Source organism: Bos indicus, chromosome 6 (genome assembly GCF_029378745.1).
Source record: "Bos indicus isolate NIAB-ARS_2022 breed Sahiwal x Tharparkar chromosome 6, NIAB-ARS_B.indTharparkar_mat_pri_1.0, whole genome shotgun sequence".
In the NCBI taxonomy this organism is placed as follows: Eukaryota; Metazoa; Chordata; class Mammalia; order Artiodactyla; family Bovidae; genus Bos; species Bos indicus.
In genome coordinates, this window is record NC_091765.1 from 71,146,221 (window position 1) to 71,169,499 (window position 23,279).

The 23,279-nt window shown below is 43.4% G+C and overlaps 1 pseudogene; it reads left to right on the forward strand.

Moving 5' to 3' along the window:
• Positions 1-513: 513 nt before the first annotated feature.
• The window catches only part of LOC109560029 (mitochondrial-processing peptidase subunit beta-like), a 71,201-nt pseudogene continuing 48,435 nt past the window's right edge, over positions 514-23,279 (forward strand).

Sequence of the window (23,279 nt, forward strand, 5' to 3'; positions counted from 1 at the left end):
AGAAGGCAGACTCGGCTCCTGTGGCCACCCTGAAGCCAAGGGGCCTCCGGAGCAACAGAGAGGATGTGCTCGCCTCTTCTTCCATGGAACCAGCCCCAGCCATGAAAGCCAAGCAGCCTCTGCTCCACTACGCACGCTGTTTTGCACAGGGATTTGGAAGCAGTACTCCACTTTCCTGGACTGATAGAGCAGGCAGCTGCCTGACATGTATGGTTTGACAGCAGCTAGACATGACTTCCTTCCTCAAAATAGCTCCCTATGCCTGAATTTCCCCCATTAACATAATACCCTTGAGTCTCACAGAATTGTCCTTTAAGAGAACCGTGACAACAATGCAAACTCCCCTAGAAGGCCAATTGTCCACTCGACAGGGGTCAGCAAACTTTTTCTGAAAATGACCAGATGGTAGATATTTTAGGTTATGTGGACCACATGGTCTCCACTGCAACTGCAATATTAACTTCTGCAGAGGTAGTCCCATAGCAGCCCCAGATGGCATGTGAGTGAATGGGCATGGCTGTGTTCCAAGAAACTCCACCAAGCCTGTGGCAGGCTGGACTGGGCCCATTGCACATGACCCATCAGCCCTGCGCAAGGCTGTAAGTCAGTGACCTTACCATCTCTCTACCCCCAGAGCCTCTCACATGAGGCATGCAGAATGAAGAGATGCTGCAATGCTGTTTGTTGAAGTAGTTACCAGCTAACAACAGTCCAAGGGAGGCTGTTTGATAGCCAGCATTTCCAGAAGGAGCCTTGATATAGCAGGGAATATTCAGAGGGCTGAGAATTGAGGAGGGTAGGGCTCTAAAATGAAATTTGCCAACTTAGCAATTTTAACTAAACAGATCTGTTGGTTATAGTCATAAATCTCCAGATTCCATACCTGGATGAGAGCATCACGGATCATGGTCCCCATCTGGGGACGAGCAGAAAGGAAAGATTGGGAGCAAAGGAATCAAATAAGAAACCCTGGGCACAGTCACTCTTTCCAACTTTGGCATTTTTGTTATATTCCTGCCTCAGGAATGATGTTTGCTTTTGTCATTCCAGACAATGAGCCAGAGTCCTGTTGTTCTGGCTTAGGTGAACCATAAAGCCCTTTGGAAACAGCTTAGTTCTTCTGTAAGCCAGGACTGCAAGGCAGCGTGCCACTGTCCTTCTTTCCTCCCTCTCTGCAGTTGCATCACTGTGGCAGTCACAGCACCCAAGATCAGTCTATTGACCTCTTTCAAGATGGCAGAAGTGATGACTGTGAAGGTGAGAAATGATTTCAGTAAAGGATAATTGCTGTCGTTTTCACTTGGCTGCTTTTTGGACTACCATATCGGTTTGGTAGAGCACAGAGCACTAAAGCCTGAGTTGTGTGTGCTCATTGCAGTTCCAGACTTTCAGGGACCTTGTGTCTGTCAGGATAGGTAAGGTTTGGCCGCAGTAACTTCAAAATTTCAGTTTCTTCACACAACCCACGTTTATTTCTCATGTTACATGTCCAACGTGGTTGTCAGGCAGGCTCTCATTAGTCGTTCAAGGACCCAGATACTCTTGGCTTCACCATCACATGTGTCTTCTTGATCATCTCATCAGGGGAAAGGGCATGGCATATTATGCCCCAGATTCTAAAGCCTCTGCCCAGAAGTGTCATAATCTGTCACATTTCATTGACTGAACAAGTCACATGCTACATGGAACTTCTAAGAGGGGGGTTAAGTGCAATCCTACCATATGCCTGGAAGGATGACACAGTAGTGAGTTAGCCTAATGACTACCAGAGGACCTGAATAAAGGGTTGAGGCATCAGCTTGCATGAGGAATCAAATATCCTCAGGGAAAGACACTTAGCTAGAAGCTGAGTACTGGTTCAGCTTCGGGAACAGGAGTTAATATGAATATTCCAGAGGCAGCACAGGAGAACAACGCTCATTAAGGAAAGGCAATTGCTGAAGGCCAAGTTGAAGTTGAAGCCTGAGGACTGAAGCAGGTATTAAAGAGAACTGAGGCTCCACAGTGGGAGAATCGTCAGACTGCCTTCTTCCAGGAAGAAGCAGCCTTTAAAAGAAAAAAAGGCTGAGATAAATGCAATGTGGATATCACTAGATTCAGTATAAAACCAAGGGTTAAGCACAGCAGTAGCTCTGAGAGTGGGTAAAACTACTGACGTGGAAAAGAGTTGACATATTCTGATGCAGAAGGAAATGGAGCGGTGAGGAAGATGCTGGTATGTCTGCCCCATCCTGGTTTCCAAGTGAAGCCCTCCAGGCACTACAGTAGCCCTAGTGCCCAAGGTAAAACGAACCAGGCCTGGGAGCCAGGCTAGCACAGTTGCGTAGATCGAGCACTGCACGTCTTGAGCTGCTGCCAGCCACACTGTGATTTATGTGAATGCAGTGCCCAGGAGCTGACAGTGAGCAAAGTGAAGAATCCTGAGTGATAGCCCTGTCTCCACACCCTATAAAAGGCAAGATTTAGACCCCCGCTCTTCACTTCCCACAGCTCCTGCCCGCTTCAGCGTCATTTCCTGTTTCTGGCCTTGCCCTCACCCTTTGACTCTGACAGCAGAGCTAGCTGTTCTGGTTTCAATGGTCAGGGTTTACCAGTGCTTCCCTTACTTGTTCCCCAGAAGTGAGGTCACAGAGGGTGAATTCAAGGTCATGCAAAGTATGTCAGCCTAGAGCGAAGTAGAGGAAGTCCGCTGTTTGCAAGCATGTGGACATCCCCAAATCAGGAGAGGCAAGGATGAGCCTGGAATCCCCATGAGCAGAGGACGCAAGGAATTAGGTTTTTTGTTTCTGTTATTGTCAGTCTCCTGGTTCACTGAGGATGGTGTGCAAGATAACAGAGGTATCTTCAGTGCCTACACAGTGCTCAGTATAAAGCAGGTCCTCATTAAATGTTGGTGGGAAAAAAATCATGAATACATATATTTAAAGAAAATTCAACCTTCTTCTTTCCATAGTCATAAGAATGAAGGGAATTTGACCACAAAACAAGCTACTGAAATGTGAAAAAGTCAACCAACTAAAGTAGAAGGAGAGAAGGTGGGTTTTTTTTTTCTCCTGTAGGAAAGCAAGGTACCATCTAGAACCGAATTGATGCTTGGGGATGGTGTCTTCTAGATAAACACTCACTTGTGAATTGGTCCTTACAATTTCAGTCCTAAGATGTTCAGGGGTGGAGTGAGTTTCAGTTCTTTAAATGCTTGTAAAAACACCAAGCAGGGTTAGTGTCTGGTATTAGCACAAAACATTGAAGGTATTATCACCTTGAAAACTAGCACCAAACATCAACAGTGTTGCCATAACAATATTGAACAAATAGAAAATTGCTTTAGTCCTTGGTCATTTTGAGGGAAAGCAATGTATTTACATACTTCTCCTTAGAGAAGCACAAATATAGGTGACAATTGAACGTGCATGGGTGTGGAATAACCATTTTTCATGAAATCATGATGCTCAGCAAAATAAATACTGAGACTGAAGCCAAGTCAATCTTAGGCAAACATTTGCCTCTGAATGCACGTGTGACCTCCCCTCCCATTGTCCTTCCCCATTTTACTTTCTGACACAGACATGTGTCTCTGTCAAGTTTTCTGGTGAAAACTTGACTCACATCAATAACGGTGAAAACTCAGCTCAGCATCAACAAGGCTCTGGCTTCATAAATATCTGTCCTCAAATAAACAGAAAATCTCATTTAGAAACAAAAAAAGAAAGTAGGGAAGATGGTAAAGGACAGGACAGAGGGTGAAATCTGACTTGATTTATTGGACGCTATTATCCAACAGCTTATTCTCTGCCAACATGTGTACTGGCCATCAAAAAACCCATGCTTAACGAAGATTTTCATCAACGCATTTGCTTAATGCCTTATTTACATGCATAGAATTCCACATAGCATTGCTTCTGACCAAGGGACTCAGGTCTTAGAGAAAAAGATGTTGCATGGGGTTCACACCATGAAATTCCCTGGGCTCACCACATATCAGGGGCTTCCCTTGTGGCTCAAGTGGTAAAGAATCTGCCTGCAATGCGGGAGACCTAGGTTCAATCCCTGGGTTGAGAAGATCCCCTGGAGAAGGGAAAGGCTACTCACTCCAGTATTCTGGCCTAGAGAATTTCAGGGATTATATAGTCCATGGGGTCACAAAGAGTCAGACACGACTCGACATTCACCATGTACCCCATCACCCAGGAGCAGCTGGCCTTGTAGAAGGCAGAATGGGCTGTGGAAGACTCAGTTACAGCCCAATTTGGGAGAATCACCTGAAGGTCAGAGTTCTAATTAATAGGATGCCACATATGCTTTGCGGAGAAGGCAATGGCAACCCACTCCAGTACTCTTGCCTGGAAAATCCCATGGATGGAGGAGCCTGGTAGGCTGCAGTCCATGGGGTCGCTGAAGGTGGGACAAGACTGAGCGACTTCACTTTCACTTTTCACTTTCATGCATTGGAGAAGGAAATGGCAACCCACTCCAGTGTTCTTGCCTGGAGAATCCCAGGGATGGGGAACCTGGTGGGCTGCCGTCTATGGGGTCGTACAGAGTCGGACACGACTGAAGTGACTTAGCTGCAGCAGCACATATGCTTTGAATCAGTTGCCAATACATTTCTCCCAAAGCCATAGGTCCAGGATCAAGGGTAAAAGTGGGAGTGGCTTTTCTCACTATGTCACCGAATATCCAGTCACAGCATATTTGCTTTCCGTGCCTGCAACTCTGGGCTCTTCTGTCTCTGAGGTCCAATTTCATACGGAGAAAAGCTTCCATCAGGTGACATGGAACTGCTGCACTGATGTGAAAGCCATGACTGCCAACTGGTGCTCCCCTTCCTGCTGAACTTGCTAGGGGAGAAGGGGTTTCTGTACTGGTGGATCCTCATTATGTACTGAGGGACATCAGTTTCCTATTATACAAGACCGTTCTCTAGAACTAAGGGATTCTCCAGGGTATTACATAGTACATCAGCTAGAATCTGATTTTGGAAGTGGCTGTTTTATGTACGTGCATGCTAAGTAGCTTCAGTTGTGTCTGACTCTTTGCAACCCTATGGACTGTAGCCCACCAGGCTCCTCTGTCCATGGGATTCTTTAGGTCAGAATACTGGAGTGAGTTGCCATTTCCTTCTCCAGGGGATCTTCCTGACCCAGGGATCCAATCTGCATCTCTTATGTTTCCTACAGTGTCAGACAAGTCCTTTCCTTCTAGCGCCACCTGGGAAGTCCCTATTACATAGTTCATGCTAAGTTGCTTTAGTCGTGTCCAACTCTTTGCAACACTATGGACTGTAGCCTACCAGGTTCCTCTGTCCATGGGATTCTCCAGGCAAGAATACTAGAGTGGGTTGCCATTCCCTTCTCCAGGGGCTTCCCAACCCAGGGATCAAACCTGGGTGTCTTACATCTCCTGCATTGGCAGGCAGGTTCTTTACCACTAGTGACACTTGGGAAAACCCATTACATAGTACACCCATGTCCATACTAAAAGGTAATGAACATGATATCATCTACAGCCAAACCAAGAAGCTATCATTTTTGTATGGAACTTTAAACATGTAGGAAAAGTGTGTACCTTAGCTGAATAGCCAAGGGAGTGATCCACGCTCCAAAACTACCTTTCTATGTCCCTTGGACTGCAAGGAGATCCAACCAGTCCATTCTGAAGGAGATCAGCCCTGGGATTTCTTTGGAAGGAATGATGCTAAAGCTGAAACTCCAGTACTTTGGCTACCTCATGCGAAGAGTTGACTCATTGGAAAAGACTCTGATGCTGGGAGAGATTGGGGGCAGGAGGAGAAGGGGATGACAGAGGATGAGATGGCTGGATGGCATCACTGACTTGATGGACGTGAGTCTGGGTGAACTCCGGGAGTTGGTGATGGACAGGGAGGCCTGGTGTGCTGCGATTCATGGGGTGTCAAAGAGTCGGACACGACTGAGTCACTGAACTGAACTGAACTGAACTGATGTTCTGCTCAGTGATGTGAGGACTGACCCCTCTCTTTGAACAGTTGGCTCCTGGTTGTGCTCTGCCTGTAGGGGGCACTAGCGAGATACCAAAAGGCTGGAATTGGGGTAGGGTGGAGACCTGCTGCTCTTAGGAACTTTGCCTCACAGGGACCCTTCACCTTGGCATTGACGAGGTCCATCCAGTGTCAGAGTTGCTTAAAGCAGCTTCCTTTCACCCTCTTAGGAGTACAGGCATAACCAAGTCCCTTCCCTGGAGCATCTAGGTTTTGATAATCCCACTTCCTCCTCTGTTTCCTCAACCCCAAGAGCAGTTGCTACTCTCACCGGTAATGATGTTGATTACCTCGGTTGTCCCCTTTTTGCTCCCTCAGCCCTCTCACACCTGTGTGATCAATTCTCCATCTTCAATTCTTTCTGTTGAAATTTCAAATGTGGTTTTTGTTTTCCTGCATAGACCCTGACTGATATCCAGCCTTAGAATGACGTTCAAGATTAGGCGGCATTTCAGTTATTATCCATTTTTTCAGAAAGATTCATTGGAACACTCAATCACAAAAAAGGGGGGGGTTAAGTAATTTAATATGGAATTAGTATTTTTCAAGACTACTATCCAAATAGGAATGGGGAGATTCCTGTGAATTCCTGCTGGAAAACAAATTCATTTTATTAAAAGGTTTTCCTCTTTGTGTTTGGAGATTAAAGAAATGATAGAATTTATAATTCCATTAAACAAACAATTTCACTTATTTTTGATAAATTGCACTACGTGTGGTTTAATTACTGTGTCCAGAATAGCATTTCACATCTGTGGCCCCAAAAGCTGTTATTGCTGTGGACCTGCGGGACAAAGAAATAGAGCCCTCCTGTGGCCAATTTAAGTACTACAACCCCTTGCAGTTCAACGTTGATAGTATTAACATCTTGATCTTTCGTATTAACATTTCTGATCTTTGAACAGAAAAATATCATACAAATCCTGCCCTGCATTTCTAAGAAACAGAATAGAAGCTTACTATGCATAGAAATAATACCTGTGTTTCTTGGCACTACACAAATATAAAACATAAACTGTGTAATCAAGGCCATATTAAATGCCCAATTTTTGAAGGCGTAAGTAGAGGGAGTGAGAACAGGTCTGGGAACAAAAGAGCTACTTAGACCCTGTACGTGGCAGAGGTCTTAACACAAACACAGTGATTTACTTCGAAATTGGTTATACACACAAGTAAGTCTCCTGGGCACCACAGAGAAGAAAACTCAATAAATGCTGCAAGAGTTTTTGATGTGCAGATGCAATGAAATATGTACATTATTATCTTTTGTGGCAGAGACAAGGGAGCCCAGTGAAGAGGAGTGGTAGAGACCTCTCAGGGCAAGCCGGAGAGAGATGGAACATGGAAGGGGGGAGCATTTATGCTTTGCAGTTGGATGGCACTGGGTTTTAATGGCATTTTAGCACATCTCTTGCCTGGAAAATCCCATGGATGGAGGAGCCTGGTGGGCTGCAGCCCATGGTGTCGCAAAGAGTTGGACACAACTGAGTGACTTCACTTTCACTTTTCACTTTCATGCGTTGAAGGAAATGGCCACCCACTCCAGTGTTCTTGCCTGGAGAATCCCAGGGACAGGGGAGCCTGGTGGGCTGCCGTCTATGGGGTCGCACAGAGTCGGACACGACTGACGCGACTTAGCAGCAGCAGCAGCAGCAGCTGTGTGACTTAGGGCAAGTTGTCCAACCTCTCTGATTCTCAGTTTCCCATCTGTAAAGTGGATGTAACAATATCTGCTTCAAGACAATGTATAGTGTCATAGGGCAGGGAATATGTTTCTGAGCCAAGCTCCCAGGCTTGAAATCCTGACCCTGCCACTTATAGTGTGACTTTAGGCAAGTTATTTAACCTCTCTGTGCCTAATCTATAAAACAGGACGAAGTAGTACTGACCTTGCAGGGTTTTTTGAAGATTAAATGACTCAATATACACAAAACACTTAGATCAGGCATCGTGGATGAATTTTCCAGTGTTACTACTATTTAAAGTACCTTAGGATGCCTTCCACATGTTAAAAAGTAAGTGTTAGCCTTATTATTTGCTGTAAGTCATCATGGACAATTTACTTGTTATCTATTCCTTATCTGCTTCTTTCTCTATTAAGTAGAGTCAAGTGAAATTGCCATTTTTATAGGTGAAGAATACTTGAATGCAATATTTTCTTGGTTTGATGGAATACAGACCAGCGCTTATCACCAGGTCACACTCAGGGTTATTGGCAAGAGCTTAAGATGAAGGAATAAAGTAGGGCTTTCTGTCCACATTTATGCCACTGAGCCCAGAAGCCCCTTCCCTGCCTGTGATGACAAATCCCTTGAGCAGAATTAGTGGGGCTTTGTCCCCCCGCCCCCCCCAGTTCCTCTGCTAGTGCAGGAAAGGAGGAGAAGGAAGTGATGATTGGGGTATCTGTACCAATCTTATAGTCTGGCAAGGAAAGCAGAATCCACCCCAGGTAGTTTTTATAGAGGGTACTTAATATGGAGAACTAGTTACAAAGGTGTCAGAAAAGTTTAAAAGCCACATAGGAGACACTGAAGCAACCCAGAGATGAGCAACAGTGGGGAGTAGCTACCACTTTGACTGCTGGAGGGGAAAAGGGCAAAGGGAGCATCAGAGCCAGAGCAGGGCCCCTGGCAAGAGAGGGAGCCATGAAGAGCTGCCCGGCCACTCCTAGAGCTGCCCCCACAAGCAGAGAGGGGGAGGGAGGTCTCTCTTCCTTCTGCTCCCTGGTCTCTGGCCAGTGCCTCCCTTGGGCTGAGCTCGTCCTTCTCTGTTGGCAAAGGGGCATGGGGTTTGCAGGCATTAGCTCCTTGAATACAGAGAAGAGCAGGGTAAAAGAGAAATGGACTTGCCAGCAAAGAGGCAAATGCCTGTCTGGAGAAGCAGAAGTTGAAAGGAAGAAGGGGAAAGACTGGAAGGTGGCGGCAGCAGAACATAAAGTCCAGCCTCCTGTTTCTGGCGCTTCAGCATCTTCTCAATCCAGTGGAGGTAGAATCCAGACACTTTGCTACTTTAGCCAGGCCCTTTCAAATAAAAACTGCAGGAACCACCAGAATCCGTCTCAGGTGACTTGATAAGATGGGGAGGGGTACAGGCAACTGGGCAGGAGCCTTCTGGTTGACTTATGACCTCCAGGCAGAGAGGTTTAAAGACCTGCACTGCATATTCTTGGCCTCCACCCTTTTCTCCTGATGCCAAGTCCAGCGGCCAGGGAAACAGACTTCAGGAGGAGAAGCCTCACCTTGGAAGTTGTCTCCTCTAAAAGTACAGAAATCAGACAACAGGATGCGATGTGGGTAGCCTGGATTGAATACTAGAACAGAAAGGGGCACTCATGGAGAAACTGGGTAAAGTTTTATTTAGTCAATAGGATTGCTAATTTCTTAGTTTTGACAAATGTACTATGAGTGGGCTTCCCAGGGGCGCTAGAAATAAAGAACCCGCCTGCTAATGCAGGAGACATAAGAGACAAGGATTTCATCCCTGGGCCAGGAAGAGCCCCTGGAGGAGGACATGGCAACCCACTCCAGTATTCTTGCCTGGAGAATCCCATGGACAGAGGAGCCTGGCAGGATACAATCATAGGGTCGCAAAGAGTCGGACATGGCTGAAGTCACTTAGCACACATGTACACGCTATGAATATGTTAGATGTTAACACATTATGGACTGGGCAGGGTCGGGGGGAGGGGTTAGCAGAAACTAATACCTGCGTCTGGCAATTTGTTATGTAAGTAAACGTTGAAGTGTCCCCAGTCGGTAATGTTCTGGAAACAAAAGATGTATTTATAATATGTAACGTTCTGTACTATTTTCTCTTCTGTAGATCTAAATTTATTTTAAAAGAAAGCCCACAAGATTTCTGTGACCTCCTCCAGAAAGGCTTCTTCCTTTAGCTTCAGTGGGCAGCTTCAGCTGACACAGCACCACTGAAGCACCACCAAGAAGAAGATGCTTCCCCCACAAACCCACAAAACACCAGTAAACACATTCAGGAGAGTGTCAGGAAGCTCATATCCAGAAAGACTTCTGCAGGATTTTTCATACTAGTAAAAAGCATGAATGCATAACAGTATCCTAAGTACAAGGAGCACGGTTAACTCGTGTTGTGACCACAGCCACTCTGTCATTCTCATTGATGGGGTTTGTGTTATACCCCCTTTGGTTAAGCCAATGAACTGGGTGATGTTCAAACTTAATGGACAAAGTTCATGCTCCGAGTGTGTGTTAGTCAGTGGTGTTCAACTCTTTGCAAGCCCGTGGACTGTAGCCTGCCAGACTCTTCTGTCCATGGGACTCTCCAGGCAAGAATACTGGAGTGAGTTGCCATTCCCTTCTCCATTCATGCTCTAAAGAAGTTCTTAACCCAAGCCCAGTCATGGTACTGGGTTATCTACAAATGAATTGACCTTGTATAGACACATTCATCTTTTAAAGTCACTTGAATAACTTTTAGAAAAAGCAGAGCATAGCTATACACACATACATACACACATGACCAGTTTAGGAAGCAATCTGACTCAATAGCACAGAAGTGTGAATTGATTTTTTTTTTCCAGCTTTTTTCCCATTGTCTTCTATCAAAGTCCCCGTTTTCCCACTGGGTGGTGGCTCCCTTTAAGGCATCTCAGTCCAATCCTATAACTTTTAATTCACTTTTGGTAATTATAACAGTCTCATTCTAGTTACCAAGACTTAGTTCTGTTCATTTTAAATTTTCAATGTTGTATATTTAATTCAAAGTGGCCCCTCCCAACATAGGTGGCTGCGGCTAGTTCTGATGGGGTCTTTCCCCCTCTGTCCTCTTTCTGATAGTTACTCCTCTGACATTGATCTGAGGGTGGGGACTGGGGAAAGTCTCCCTTTGGGACTGGTTATGATAAAATATATTTAGCCTCTTTCCTGTAAACTCCTGGCCACTAATCTATCTTGTAAACTGTATACTCCATTGTGGTTGCAGATGGAAACTCTAACAGTATCTAATAAAGAGACACTTGATTCCATTGACTTCTGATCCATGAGTACTAGCCCCAAATCTGCGTCCCCCTGATAGAATGTACTTCTTTGCTCATCACTCTGGCACTTCCTGGCAAGCCTGGGGCCCTGGATCTGATACACAGTCTGCAGCCTTAATCCACAGGCTCAGTACATCTTCTGGGCCCCTCAGAGACCAGCCAGGAGTGGTCTTTGGTCCTTCGTCTCTGTGTGGCTGTGCTCTGCTCAGGTCAGGTGTACTAGGTCAGGAAGCTTTGGCACTGCTAACCAGGACAGGGAAGGTCACCGCTTCTTACAGAACTCACAATTCTGTAATTAATTTGGGGGGTTTCTATCTCTGATCTTTGCAGACAAGATCCAGCCATGCTCATCCTCGTCCCCCTGCCCCCCAGAAGAAGGCAGAGATGAGGAAATGGCCTCTCTGTCTTGTGTACCACCTCGACCTCCAGCTTCCATCTCGCAACAGTATAGGACCTAACTCTGATTAGCATTGCTTGCCCCTGGAACTACAGACTGTAATACCAAGAATGATCTCTTATTGGTGCACTGGGACGACCCAGAGGGAGGGTATGGGGAGGGAGGAGGGAGGAGGGCTCACGATGGGGAACACAGGTATACCTGTAGCGGATTCATTTCGATATTTGGCAAAACTAATACAATATTGTAAAGTTTAAAAATAAAATAAAAAAAAATAAACTTGGCCCTAGAAAATTTGGAGGTTTCTCACACCGTGAGACCATCTTCCCTGTGTGTAAGGTCCAGAGCAGAACAAGAGCTCAGTTACAACCTCCCCGCAGACCCCTGGGCACATACACATAAATACATTCCTACTGGAAGCAGCTGCCCAGTCCAGAGGACTCACCTCTACGGCTCCAAGGACGTATCCTTTGAGATGCACAGTGGATGCTATAGATCTGTCCCACCTTGACATTCCTTTGAACTTTGTGAATTATTTTTTACTCTTTTAACACAGTACTGGCAGGGGACTTGAGAGGCAAAAATTATCAGGGACTGTTTCAAAGCTCCATCCATACAAAATCTGGAGGATGGGGGAGGTGCCTCCCCGTGGACCACTCATCGAGGGAGAGCTGTCCATATCAAAGGAGCAAGTACTTGGCCAAACTTACCTCAAACCACAACTTCACACTGGCTGGCTGGAGTGTCCCCACAGGACTTACTTCCCTCCTGTCTCTATTCAAAGGCCACTTGTACTGATGATTTAACAATGAATATCTCCCTGCTGCGTGCTTCTGAGCTTAGACGGTGTTGAAAGGGCATCGCTGCCCACTTCTTTCCCTTTGTATTGCTCTTCCGAGGGATGTAACCAGGATGGAGAAACGGGAGTCAAGAGGTAGAAGGGTTCTCTCTAAGTAAATGTTTACAGCACTGCCTACATTTTGCTTTTAGAAGCATCGGCTGATGGCCTACTAAATGCCAAGTGTAAAGTAGGTACTGAGAGATGAAGATGAGGGAGGCGTGGTCCCTGAGTTCCCAGTGCTCAGAGGCTGGCAGGGGAGACAGCCAACTGTAAGTGCGAGGGTGACGTGTCTCCAGGGTCAAGGGGAGGGATTCATCTGTTCTGGGTGCCAAGGTAAGGTTACAGAGACGGAGTGACCCAGGAGCTGGGTCTAGAAGGGTAAAAAGCTGAGGGTGGAGGTGGAGGGAGGCAGCAGCTAAACAAGGTCAGAGCTTGTGGCCTGCCTAGTGCTGGGCCTCTCAGCGGTGCCAGAGCCCCGAGTGCAGGCTTTGAGGGTGGTTTCCCTGGTAACCACACGGCAGTAGATCCTGAAGGATACCCCTGCTGCCTTGCGTCCAGGAGTGTGATAAAAACAGAATTGCCCGCAGCAAGTCTTTGGTGGTAGTATTTTCACTAAGCACTTTCTCATATGCCATGGAGTCCGCTAAGCAGGCTACATGCTGCAAACCTCACTGAATCTTTACAACCACCCTGCGAGCTGGTATGATGCGCCTATACCCTATTTTGCAGAGGAGGAGATAGGTTTAGCAGTATCAATAATTCTTTTGAAAAAGCACATAGCAAATAAGCAACAGAGCCAGGTTTTGAGCTCGGGTGACTATGACTCCAAATCTCCTATTCTTAACCCCCTCTCCTTCCTAAGAGGAACTTAGGAATCTCCTTCCTAAGATTCAGAATGTTCACAATGGAGTCCCTCCATGTGCTGGGTTCAGGGTATTTAATACAGACCATGAGAGCCAGGGCTTGCCCTCGAGGAGTGTGCACCCTATGGAATGAAAAACAGGTGAGCAGCCAATCGCAGCCCACAGTGGCAAGAGCTACGATATGTACCTACAGCCTTAAAAAGTAAAAAGATGGGGCAGCCACCCAGCAGAGAGCTCCAGTGATGAGTCCATGTGTGTGATTTATCTCAGTTTTAGAGTCCAAATGGTACTTTAGTGTCTCCAGTTCCGTTCAGTTGCTCAGTCGTGTCTGACCCTTTGCAACCCCATGGACTGCAGCACCCAGGGATCGAACCCAAGTCTCTTTCATTGTAGGCATATTCTTTACCAGCTGAGCCACAAGGAAAGCCCTTAGTGACTCCAGGACTCCGACTAATCAGGATCAGGTAATTTTACCCAATATTACACGAGGGATTAATCACCTTAGGCTTGGATAAGGAGTGTCTCTCCTAAGAAATAGGAAGATTAAAGTTTTTAATTTGGGAGAATAACAGGAACTTATCACACATTGGCAAGAGGTCTCCAGGAAGGAGATGTGGATTCCCTTAAGGGAGAGCTCCCACTTTGCCAGGCTCCCCCATTTCTATTCCTCTTGTAGTTTGCTACTCTGGTCCCTGCTGTAAATGACTTTTAAAAGACAGTCAGGGCTAATGTTCATTGCAGCACTGTTTATAATAGCCAGGACATGGAAGCAACCTAGATGTCCATCAGCAGATGAATGGATAAGAAAGCTGTGGTACATATACACAATGGAGTATTACTCAGCCATTAAAAAGAATACATTTGAATCAGTTCTAATGAGGTGGATGAAACTGGAGCCTATTATACAGAGTGAAGTAAGCCAGAAAGAAAAACACCAATACAGTATGCTAACGCATATATATGGAATTTAGAAAGATGGTAACGATAACCCTGTATGCGAGACAGCAAAAGAGACACAGATGTATAGAACAGTCTTTTGGACTCTGTGGGAGAGGGAGAGGGTTGGATGATTTGGGAGAATGGCATTGAAACACGTATAATATCATATATGAAATGAATTGCCGGTCCAGGTTCAATGCGGGATACAGGATGCTTGGGGCTGGTGCACTGGGATGACCCAGAGGCATGGTATGAGGAGGGAGGTGGGAGGGGGGTTCAGGATGGGGAGCACGTGTATACCTGTGGTGGATTCATGTTGATGTATGGCAAAACCAATACAGTATTGTAAAGTAATTAGCATCTAATTAAAATAAATAAATTTATATTTAAAAAATAAAGACAGTGAGGGCTGATTAAGACTGTAGTATAAGAGAAAAACAGTTATGTTCCACCTTGTAAAGTTAACTAGACAGAGCAGGGAATCTGATATTGAAAGGCAGATGTAGCCTGTCATCAGAGCTTCATTCACCTTTAAATTCAAGATTTTGCCCTCAAATCAGGATTTTTATTATCTTGTCAAGATCTTACCTAGAGCTGTTAGTTTTGTTTGGTTCAGCTATTTTAGGATAGAATGCTTTACTGAGCTTTATTGAGTGCAGAAGAAAGGTGAGAGTTACAAGAAAAAAAGCCTCACTCTTGAATCTTAGAAAACCTCATTCATTCAACAGATTCAGAATGTTCATAATGGAGTCCCTCCATGTGCTGGGTTCAGGGTATACAATAGAGACCATGAGACCCAGTGCTTGCCCTCGAGGAGTGTGCACCCTATGGAATGAAAAACAGTTGAGCAGCCAATCGCAGCCCACAGTGACAAGAGCTATGATATGTACATATAGTCTTAAAAAGTAAAAAGATGGGGCAGCCACCCAGCAGAGAATGAAGTTGAAGAAAAGTCATAGAAGGCTGCTTGGAAGTGGTGAAATCTGAGTCTTGAAAGATCAATCTTCAGGAGCATTTAACTCATGTTTTAAAGTCAAATCCTCACTTAAAACCAATAAACCAAATCATGAGGTCGTGCACTCACTGGACAATAAAAACGTATGCAATATTGACAGCCCACCATCCGTATTGTGGGAAAATTCACTTCCAAAGCAAAGATGAAAAGGAACAATCAATACAGCAGAACACACAATAAAATCTACCCTCATTCTAGCTGATGAACAAAGCTTAAAATTAGTGATCTTTTCTAGGACAGCAGTAATTTCAAAGTTAGACGCTAGGTGGTGATCTTAGCACAGTTTGCTGTCCTTGACATTGCCTGGAGAGAGCCAGTTAGGGAAGGTTCACCCTTTCTAGGAAAAACAAAACTCTGAATACAGCCATCATGAAAGTGAGTTGATTGAAGGGGATAATAGCTTTCATGGTATCTTTTCCCTATAACAAACAATATATATCTTCGGTTTACAGCAAATGTTTTCTTGTAGACAGTCACATCTACAGTGATGAGGACCAGTGGAAGGACACTCTCCCAGGTCCCTTCAGCCCAGTTGTTTTATAAAGGTAGCGATGCCTTTGGACAATGGAGTCGGGAGTTCATATTCAAGAGTCTCCCCAAGCAACCTTAACCTTGCACTCAACTTCATAGTCTCTAAGGAGAGGCTTGCAACCTGGAAGAAGTTGTTAAAAAAAGTCAACACCCAAATCACTAGATCTGAGCCTTGGTACAGAATGCCTGCCTCCCTCTCTGTTAATAGAAGAATGCTATACTAGAGGATTAGAGGTACTATGGAAAGCACGTTAAGCTCCTTGAATTAAAGGAATTATGAGAATACCAGATGTTAGCAATAAGTCTCAAAGATGACAAAGATAAGGGGAAACCTTAACTCTTAGAGCCATAAAATAGCAAGAAGTTGATACCACAGGCAAAAAAGAAAAATGAAGGAAATAGTTACAACTGAAAGTATTTTAGGTAAACAGGTAAATTATGGGGGAGAGGAATGTAGATTTCATTTATTATATGCAAAAGGAGTGGAAAAAATTTTTGAGATTGAACACCAGAAGTCAGCAAGACACTAGGCAGAGAATAAAAAAGGAAAAAAATGATTTATTGTTGATAATATTGTAAGCAAGCAGGTTATTTATATCTGGTTTCCAAGCGCTGACCTAAGAACTTGACCCATGCTAAGGGTTCACTGGTCTATGAGGAAAAGAGGAAAGAAGGACACTGTAAAAATATTTCAAGAAGTTAAACATGTTAAATTCTTTAAAATTTGCTTTTATCCTTAGATTAGATTTCTACCCTTCTAAAATTGAAGAAAAGCCTTCCTTCTGTGAAGTGGTCACCATAGAGCTGTTTGTGGGTCATTTTGCTGTTTTGTTGTGAGTCCTGACACCTCCAATCCGTGGCACCATTGTGTGGGTCCTGAAATGTGTTTTTTGGAGACTGACGCTGGTGTAAGGAATCCAGAAGTCTGAAAACTACAGAATCAACAACCCATTTAAGAGAGCAATAGTCAGCCAGGTGTTAATCACTTACTCATTCAACAAGTTTTTGCTGAACCCCTCCCGTGGGCCAGGCCCTCGTGTTGGGTCATGGGTGGTGATCCATGAGCCAGACGAGACCCCATCCATCTCTGACACCCATCGTGCAGGGGTGGGTGAGGCGTGAAGAGTCTGGTGGGAGGTGTCATATTTAGGATGGTGGCCTTTTAGTCAAGTAGTTGCACAGGGAAGAATTTTTAACATCTTACATAAAATTGAGCACTGTATTTCATTAAAGCTAGCTGGGAGTATTTCTTTCCTGTAACAGTAGGGTAAGTGAATGTTACTAGGGAGTTACTTAAGAAGTATCTCCATCTCCACTCTGAGAGTTGCCATGCTCTCTCTCCAATTCTGCCTGCTCCCTATGCAGAGTATGCCGTAAAGGAATCCGACTGAAGACAGAGGCCCAGAGGTTCTCAAACTGAGTATCCATATCTATCCTGAAAAGGTAGACTAGGTAGGTATGGGCATGGACAAGATATTTCTCACCATGTCATGGCAAAAAGCAAAGTCTGTTTAAGGGATCCACGGTTACTCCCTTTCTGATATGTACAGGCGTCCCTTAAGGGCATTTTGAGACTCTTGGGAACATTGACTTATATTTGGAATTGATCCCAGCTACAGTCTGGGTCTCCAGTCCTCAATGGTCAAGTCAGCAGGAGAATTTTCGATGGAGGAGATTGAAAGCGCCTGATAGTGAGTACGCTGGTTTCCATGGTGACATGCTGAGTACTTACTGCTCCTTAAAGACCAGCAACATGAATAATTTAAATTATTTATTAAGGACTGCCTAGCCTAGAATATAGGGATCTGGGTTAAGAAAAAATTTAAAGCCTCTGCTTCTAGAACAAAAGTGATAAATAAAGATACCTAAAAGGAGGCTTAAAAGTAGTATTTAGAAGTGGTTTCCTTTATAGAAAAGTCAAAACATACAGAGATTGGCTATAAACATTTACATATCAGAGAATTGTTTCAATGCATTACCTTAAGCTTTACAAGGTTTTCAGGCCCTTTAGGGAAACGTTTCAGTTCAGGTACAACCTTACAAATTATTTTACTACCGCTTAGTTCCCTTAACTATGCACCTGTGGGTCTTACTTTACATTTTTAGTTCACTTGGAATTATTATATCTGCAGTATACCCCTCAGCCCAAATATATCTGGCCAGTTTGGGCCCCTTCAAACCAGTGTGGCTGCCAGCACCATGGGTGGTGGATGGTGAGTGCCCTCTCCATTGCACGGCATCTGCAGACTTGGTCCAGAGGTGTCTTTCCTGTATTTCTCGACACTCTGGCTTGATCTCATAGGTTCACTTTGCACATATCTTTATTCCCAACTGTGAAGAAACCACGATGCTTCAGGCACATGACTAGGTAAACAGAATTCCCACCCTGCTCATCCACCTCTGGCCACCTGGTCTCTGCACTGCTCTTCTGGCTGGGCTTTTCCATGGATAGAAGAAATGTGTGCTCAGTCATGTCTGACTCTCAGCGGCCCCATGAACTGTAGCCCGCCAGGCTCCTCTGTCCATGGAATTTTCCAAGTAAGAATACTGGAATGGGTTGCCATTCCCTTCTCCAGGGGCTCTTCCTGACCCGAGGACTGAACCCACATCTATTGCATCTCATGCATTGGCAAGCAGATTTTTACCATCTGCATCACCTGGGAAGCCCATGGATAGATCTCCCGCAAATACCCCTCTTTCAATGATCTCTCCAACAGGCAATTTTCTTGAGGCCAGCCTTGTATGATAAGGCCTTGGATCACCCTCTTTGAGGACCACCCTTGAGACAGCCTCACCAGACACCAACTGGCTCAGCAGGAGGGCCTGGATCAGAGTCACCTTCCCCTTTCATTGCTTCCTGACTCCCTCCCTCCCTCCCTTCTTTTGTAAATTCCACATTAGATCTCAAATCCAAATCCTCAGCTCATGATGTCTCATCACCATCTATCTATGCAAGGCTTGTTTCCATACCTTTCTGGTATGTACAAAATTATGTATTTCCTGTGGAAAAAAAAATACTGTTGTCTCCTATGCAGGTATTTTCAATGTACACAAAGTTGTGTACACAAATTCAACGTACATGCATATTTGTGTATTCAACGTACACAAATCGTATTGCACTGTACACCTCAGTCTGTTTCTCGCTTTTTCTCTCAGCATTCTGATTCAAAGTTCTCTTTATGTTGCTAATCATATATAAAGCCTTGGCTAACCGCTGCTTACTCCCTAGAGAATATCCACTACAAGGGCTTCTCCATTCTCTTAGTGAGGGACCCCAGATGGCCTCTACCTGAAGGTGAGAAACAGCGAACATCTTCATATACATCCCCTTAAGGACCTTTGTCAGCAGGATGACAGGCTTTCCCAGCAGGATGGCTCAGTCATCAGATATACTAGCCTTAACTTGACCAAACAGAGCAGGCGGCTAGCCAACCTGACCATGCCAGTCTACAGGGCCACCAGCAGGGAATAAAGATCTTTACATCCCCACCTCTCCACAACACTCAGTGTGAGATCATGCGGGATCTGATTTGAGTAAAGTGAGAGATTTTGTTTTAATTTCCATTTTTTTGGAAACCTCAGTGACTCTACCACCTCATCACAGACTGGATATCATTTTATGCTTTTTCTTCTTTATATAGCAAGTGTTTTTTCCCTTTGATTGAGTTTTTTTTTTAATCTTCATTTATTTATTTTGGCTATTCTTGGGTCTTAGTTGCAGCTCTCAAGATCTTCATTGCAATATGTGGACTTCTTAGTTGCAATATACAGGATCTAGCTTCCCAACCAGGGATCCAATGTGGGTCCCTTGCATTGGGAGCACTAAGTCTTACCCACTGGACTATCAGTAAAGTCCCTGACTGAATTTCTATTAGAATTAACAAATTCCCTACCTGTTCTCCATCTCTTACCTTGGTCCATGGTTATTTTCATTGAACAGAAAAACTTATTCTTGGGGCAGTCAAATCCGTCCATGGTTTGGTTTGTACTCATAGCTTGTATTTTGGGGATTTTGTTTAAGAATTTTATTCCCATTTCAGAGTCACAAAAATGTTCTCTGATGTATCTTCTATTAACTTTCTGTTTTGCCCTTCTTATATTTAGGTGTTAAACTAGCTAGAGTCCATACATGTATATGGTGTTAGACAGGAATGCAGCTCTGTCTCAGAGCCTCAAGTTGTGTTTCATTGGTCTATTTGTACTTTTATCAGATGTTTGCTGTTTTTATAACTATGACTTTGTGGTAAAGCGATCCTTCATTTCCCCACACTTTGCTCTTCTTTTTCAAAGTTGACTTGGTTACTCACGAATCCTTAAACTTCCTTATCAAATTTACATTGAATTATTGGATTTCTAAAAGGAAAATCTAGCTGGGATTTCATTGGGATCTCATTGAATTTATAGTTTTCTTTGCTGAGAATTGACATCTTTATTATAATAAGTTATCCCACTCAAGGGTATGGAACAACTATTCATTTACTCTTGTCATATTTATATATCTTAATAGAGTTTCATATTTTTTCCACTGAGACTCTAAGTATATGTTTCTGCATCAAATTGTTTCAGTAACTATTGCTTAATAGTATTTCCAAATTTCTAGTAAGTCTAGTTTCCTCTTGTTATCTTATTTTTTTCTCTTAAGAATGTTCCAAGCTAGTCCTTTTTTTTTTTTTAACTTATGTATTTAACACTCTCACTTCACTTTGGGGCTTCCCTGTTGGCTCAAACAATAAAGAATCTGCCTGCAATGCAGGATACCCAGATTCAATCCCTGGGTCAGGAAGATCCCCTGGAGAAGGGAATGGCAACGCATTCCAGTATTCTTGCCTGGAGAATCCCTTGAACAGAGGAACCTGGCAGAATACAGTCCATGGGACTGCAAAGAGTCGGACACAACTGAGCGACTAACACTTTCACTGTACACATTTATTTTTACAGCTTGATGAATATTCTGTAAGATGTATATTACATACTCGTATACCAGAGAGATCACTAAATGTTCTTTGATAAACTAATCCCTAGGTATTTTACCATTTTTGTTTTTGTTTTAAAGTGTATCCTAGTTTCTAAAATATTTTTAATAAATAGTTGCTACTGCTGTAGAGAAATGCTACTGATTTTTTTAAGTTGTATCTGACAACCTTCTTGAAATTTTATTCATTCTAATAGATGGTTGATTATTCTAATAGTTTTCTATTAATATATAGATGATCTTGTCTATAGCAAATGACAATTATTTTGTTTCCCTCCAAATCCTTTGGCCTTTGATTCGATTTCTTTCCTTACAGTGCACTGCCCAGGACCTCCAATATTAAGTTAAGCAATAATAGTGAGACTGAGCATCCTGTGTTGTTCCTTGTCTTAGAAGGAATTCCTCTAGAATTTCTCTATCAAGCATAGTGTTTTCTGTAGATACTTAGCATATGACCTTTATAAAATCAAGATATTTCCTTCCAGATCTGATTTTCTAAGAATTTTTATTTTTAAGCATACATAATTATTAAATTTTACTGGCTTCTGCTGCAATAATTGTATAGGTTTTCTCCTATAGTCTATTGATGTGGTAAGTTACACTGATTGATTTTTCTGATTTTGAATCATCCTTGCTTTCCTGGAGACAAAACTTTCTTAATAGTGTCTTATCATTGTCATAATATAGATGATGATAACATAGTTATATTGGCCTCACTAATATTTTTAAAGATTTTTTTCAAAGAAGCTTTGGGTTCACAGCAAAACTGAGCAGAAAATACAGAATGTTTTCCACATACTCTCACCTCCACACATGCATAGCCTCCCCCACCATCAACATCGCCGACCAGAGTGGGACATTTGCTGATGTACCACACTAATGAACATAAACTGACAGATCTTAATCACTCAAGGTTCATCATTTACATTCTGGTTCAACCTTGGCATTGTACATTCTATGGATTTGGAGAAATGTATAATGATATGTATCTGTCATTATAGTATCATACGGAGAATATTTATTGTCCTAAAAATCTTCAGTGCTCTGCCTGTTTATCTCCCTTACCCCACTATAGCCTCTGGCAACCACTGATCCTTTTACTGTCTCACAGTTTTGCCTTTTCTGGAAATGTTGTAGAGTCAGGATCATATAGTACGGAAACTTCTCAGACTGGCATCTTTTAGTTAGCGATACACATTTAACAGAGAGATGGAGCCAAAGCAAAAACAGCACCCAGTTGTGGATGCGACCGGTGATGGAAGTAAAGTCCAATGCTGTAAAGAGCAATATTGCATAGGAACCTGGAATGTTAGGTCCATGAACCAAGGTAAATTGGAAGTGGTTGAACGGGAGATGGCAAGAGTGAACATTGACATTTTAGGAATCAGTGAACTAAAATGGACTGGATGGGTGAATTTAACTTGGACAGCCATTATATCTACTACTATGGACAAGAAATGGAGTAGCCCTCATATTCAACAAAAGAGTCCAAAATGCAGTATTTGGGTGCATCTCAAAAACAACAGAATTATTTCTGTTTGTATCAAAGGCAAACCATTCAATATCAAATCCAATATGCCCCAACCAGTAATGCTGAAGAAGCTGAAGTTGAACGGTTCTATGAAGATCTATAAGAACTTCCAGAACTAACACTCAAAAAAGATGTCCTTTTCATTATAGGGGACTGGAATGCAAAAGTATGAAGTCAAGATATACCTGGAATAAAAGGCAAATTTGGCCTTAGAGTACATAAGGAAGCAGGTCAAAGGCTAAGAGAGTTTTGCCAAGAGATCGCACTGGTCATAGCAAACACCCTATTCCAACAACACAAGAGAAGACTCCTCACATGGACATCACTAGATGGTCAATACTGAAATCAGATTGATTATGTTTGCAGCCAAAGATGGACAAGTTCTGTGCAGTCAGCAAAAACAAGACTGGAAGCTGACTATAGCTCAGATTATGAACTCCTTATTGCCAAATTCAGACTTAAAGAAAGTAGGGAAAACCACTAGACCATTCAGGTATGACATAAATCAAATCCCTTATGATTATACAGTGGAAGTGAGAAATATATTCAAGGGAATAGATCTTACAGACAAAGTGCCTGAAGAACTATGGATGGAGGTTTGTGACACTGTACAGGAGGCAGGGATCAAGAAATCCCTAAGAAAAAGAAATGCAAATATGCAAAATGTATGTGTGAGGAGGCCTTACAAATAGCTGAGAAAAGAAGAGAAGCTAAAGGCAAAGGAAGAAAGGAGAGATATACCCATTTGAATGCAGAGTTCCAAAGAATAGCAACGAGAGATAGGAAAGCCTCCCTCAGTGATCAGTGCAAAGAAATAGAGGAAAACAATAGAATGGGAAAGACTAGAGATCTCTTCAAGAAAATTAGAGATACCAAGGGAACATTTCATACAAAGATGGGCACAATAAAGGACAGAAATTGTACAAACCTAACAGAAGCAGAATATATTAAGAAGAGGTGGCAAGAATACACAGAAGAACTATACAAAAAAATCTTGATGACCCAGATAGTCATGATGGTGTGATCACTCACCTAGAGACAGACATCCTGGAATGCAAAGTCAAGTGGGCCTTAGGAAGCATCACTACCAACAAAACTAGTGGAGGCGATGGAATTCCAGCTGAGCTATTCCAAATCCTGAAAGATGATGCTGTGAAAGTGCT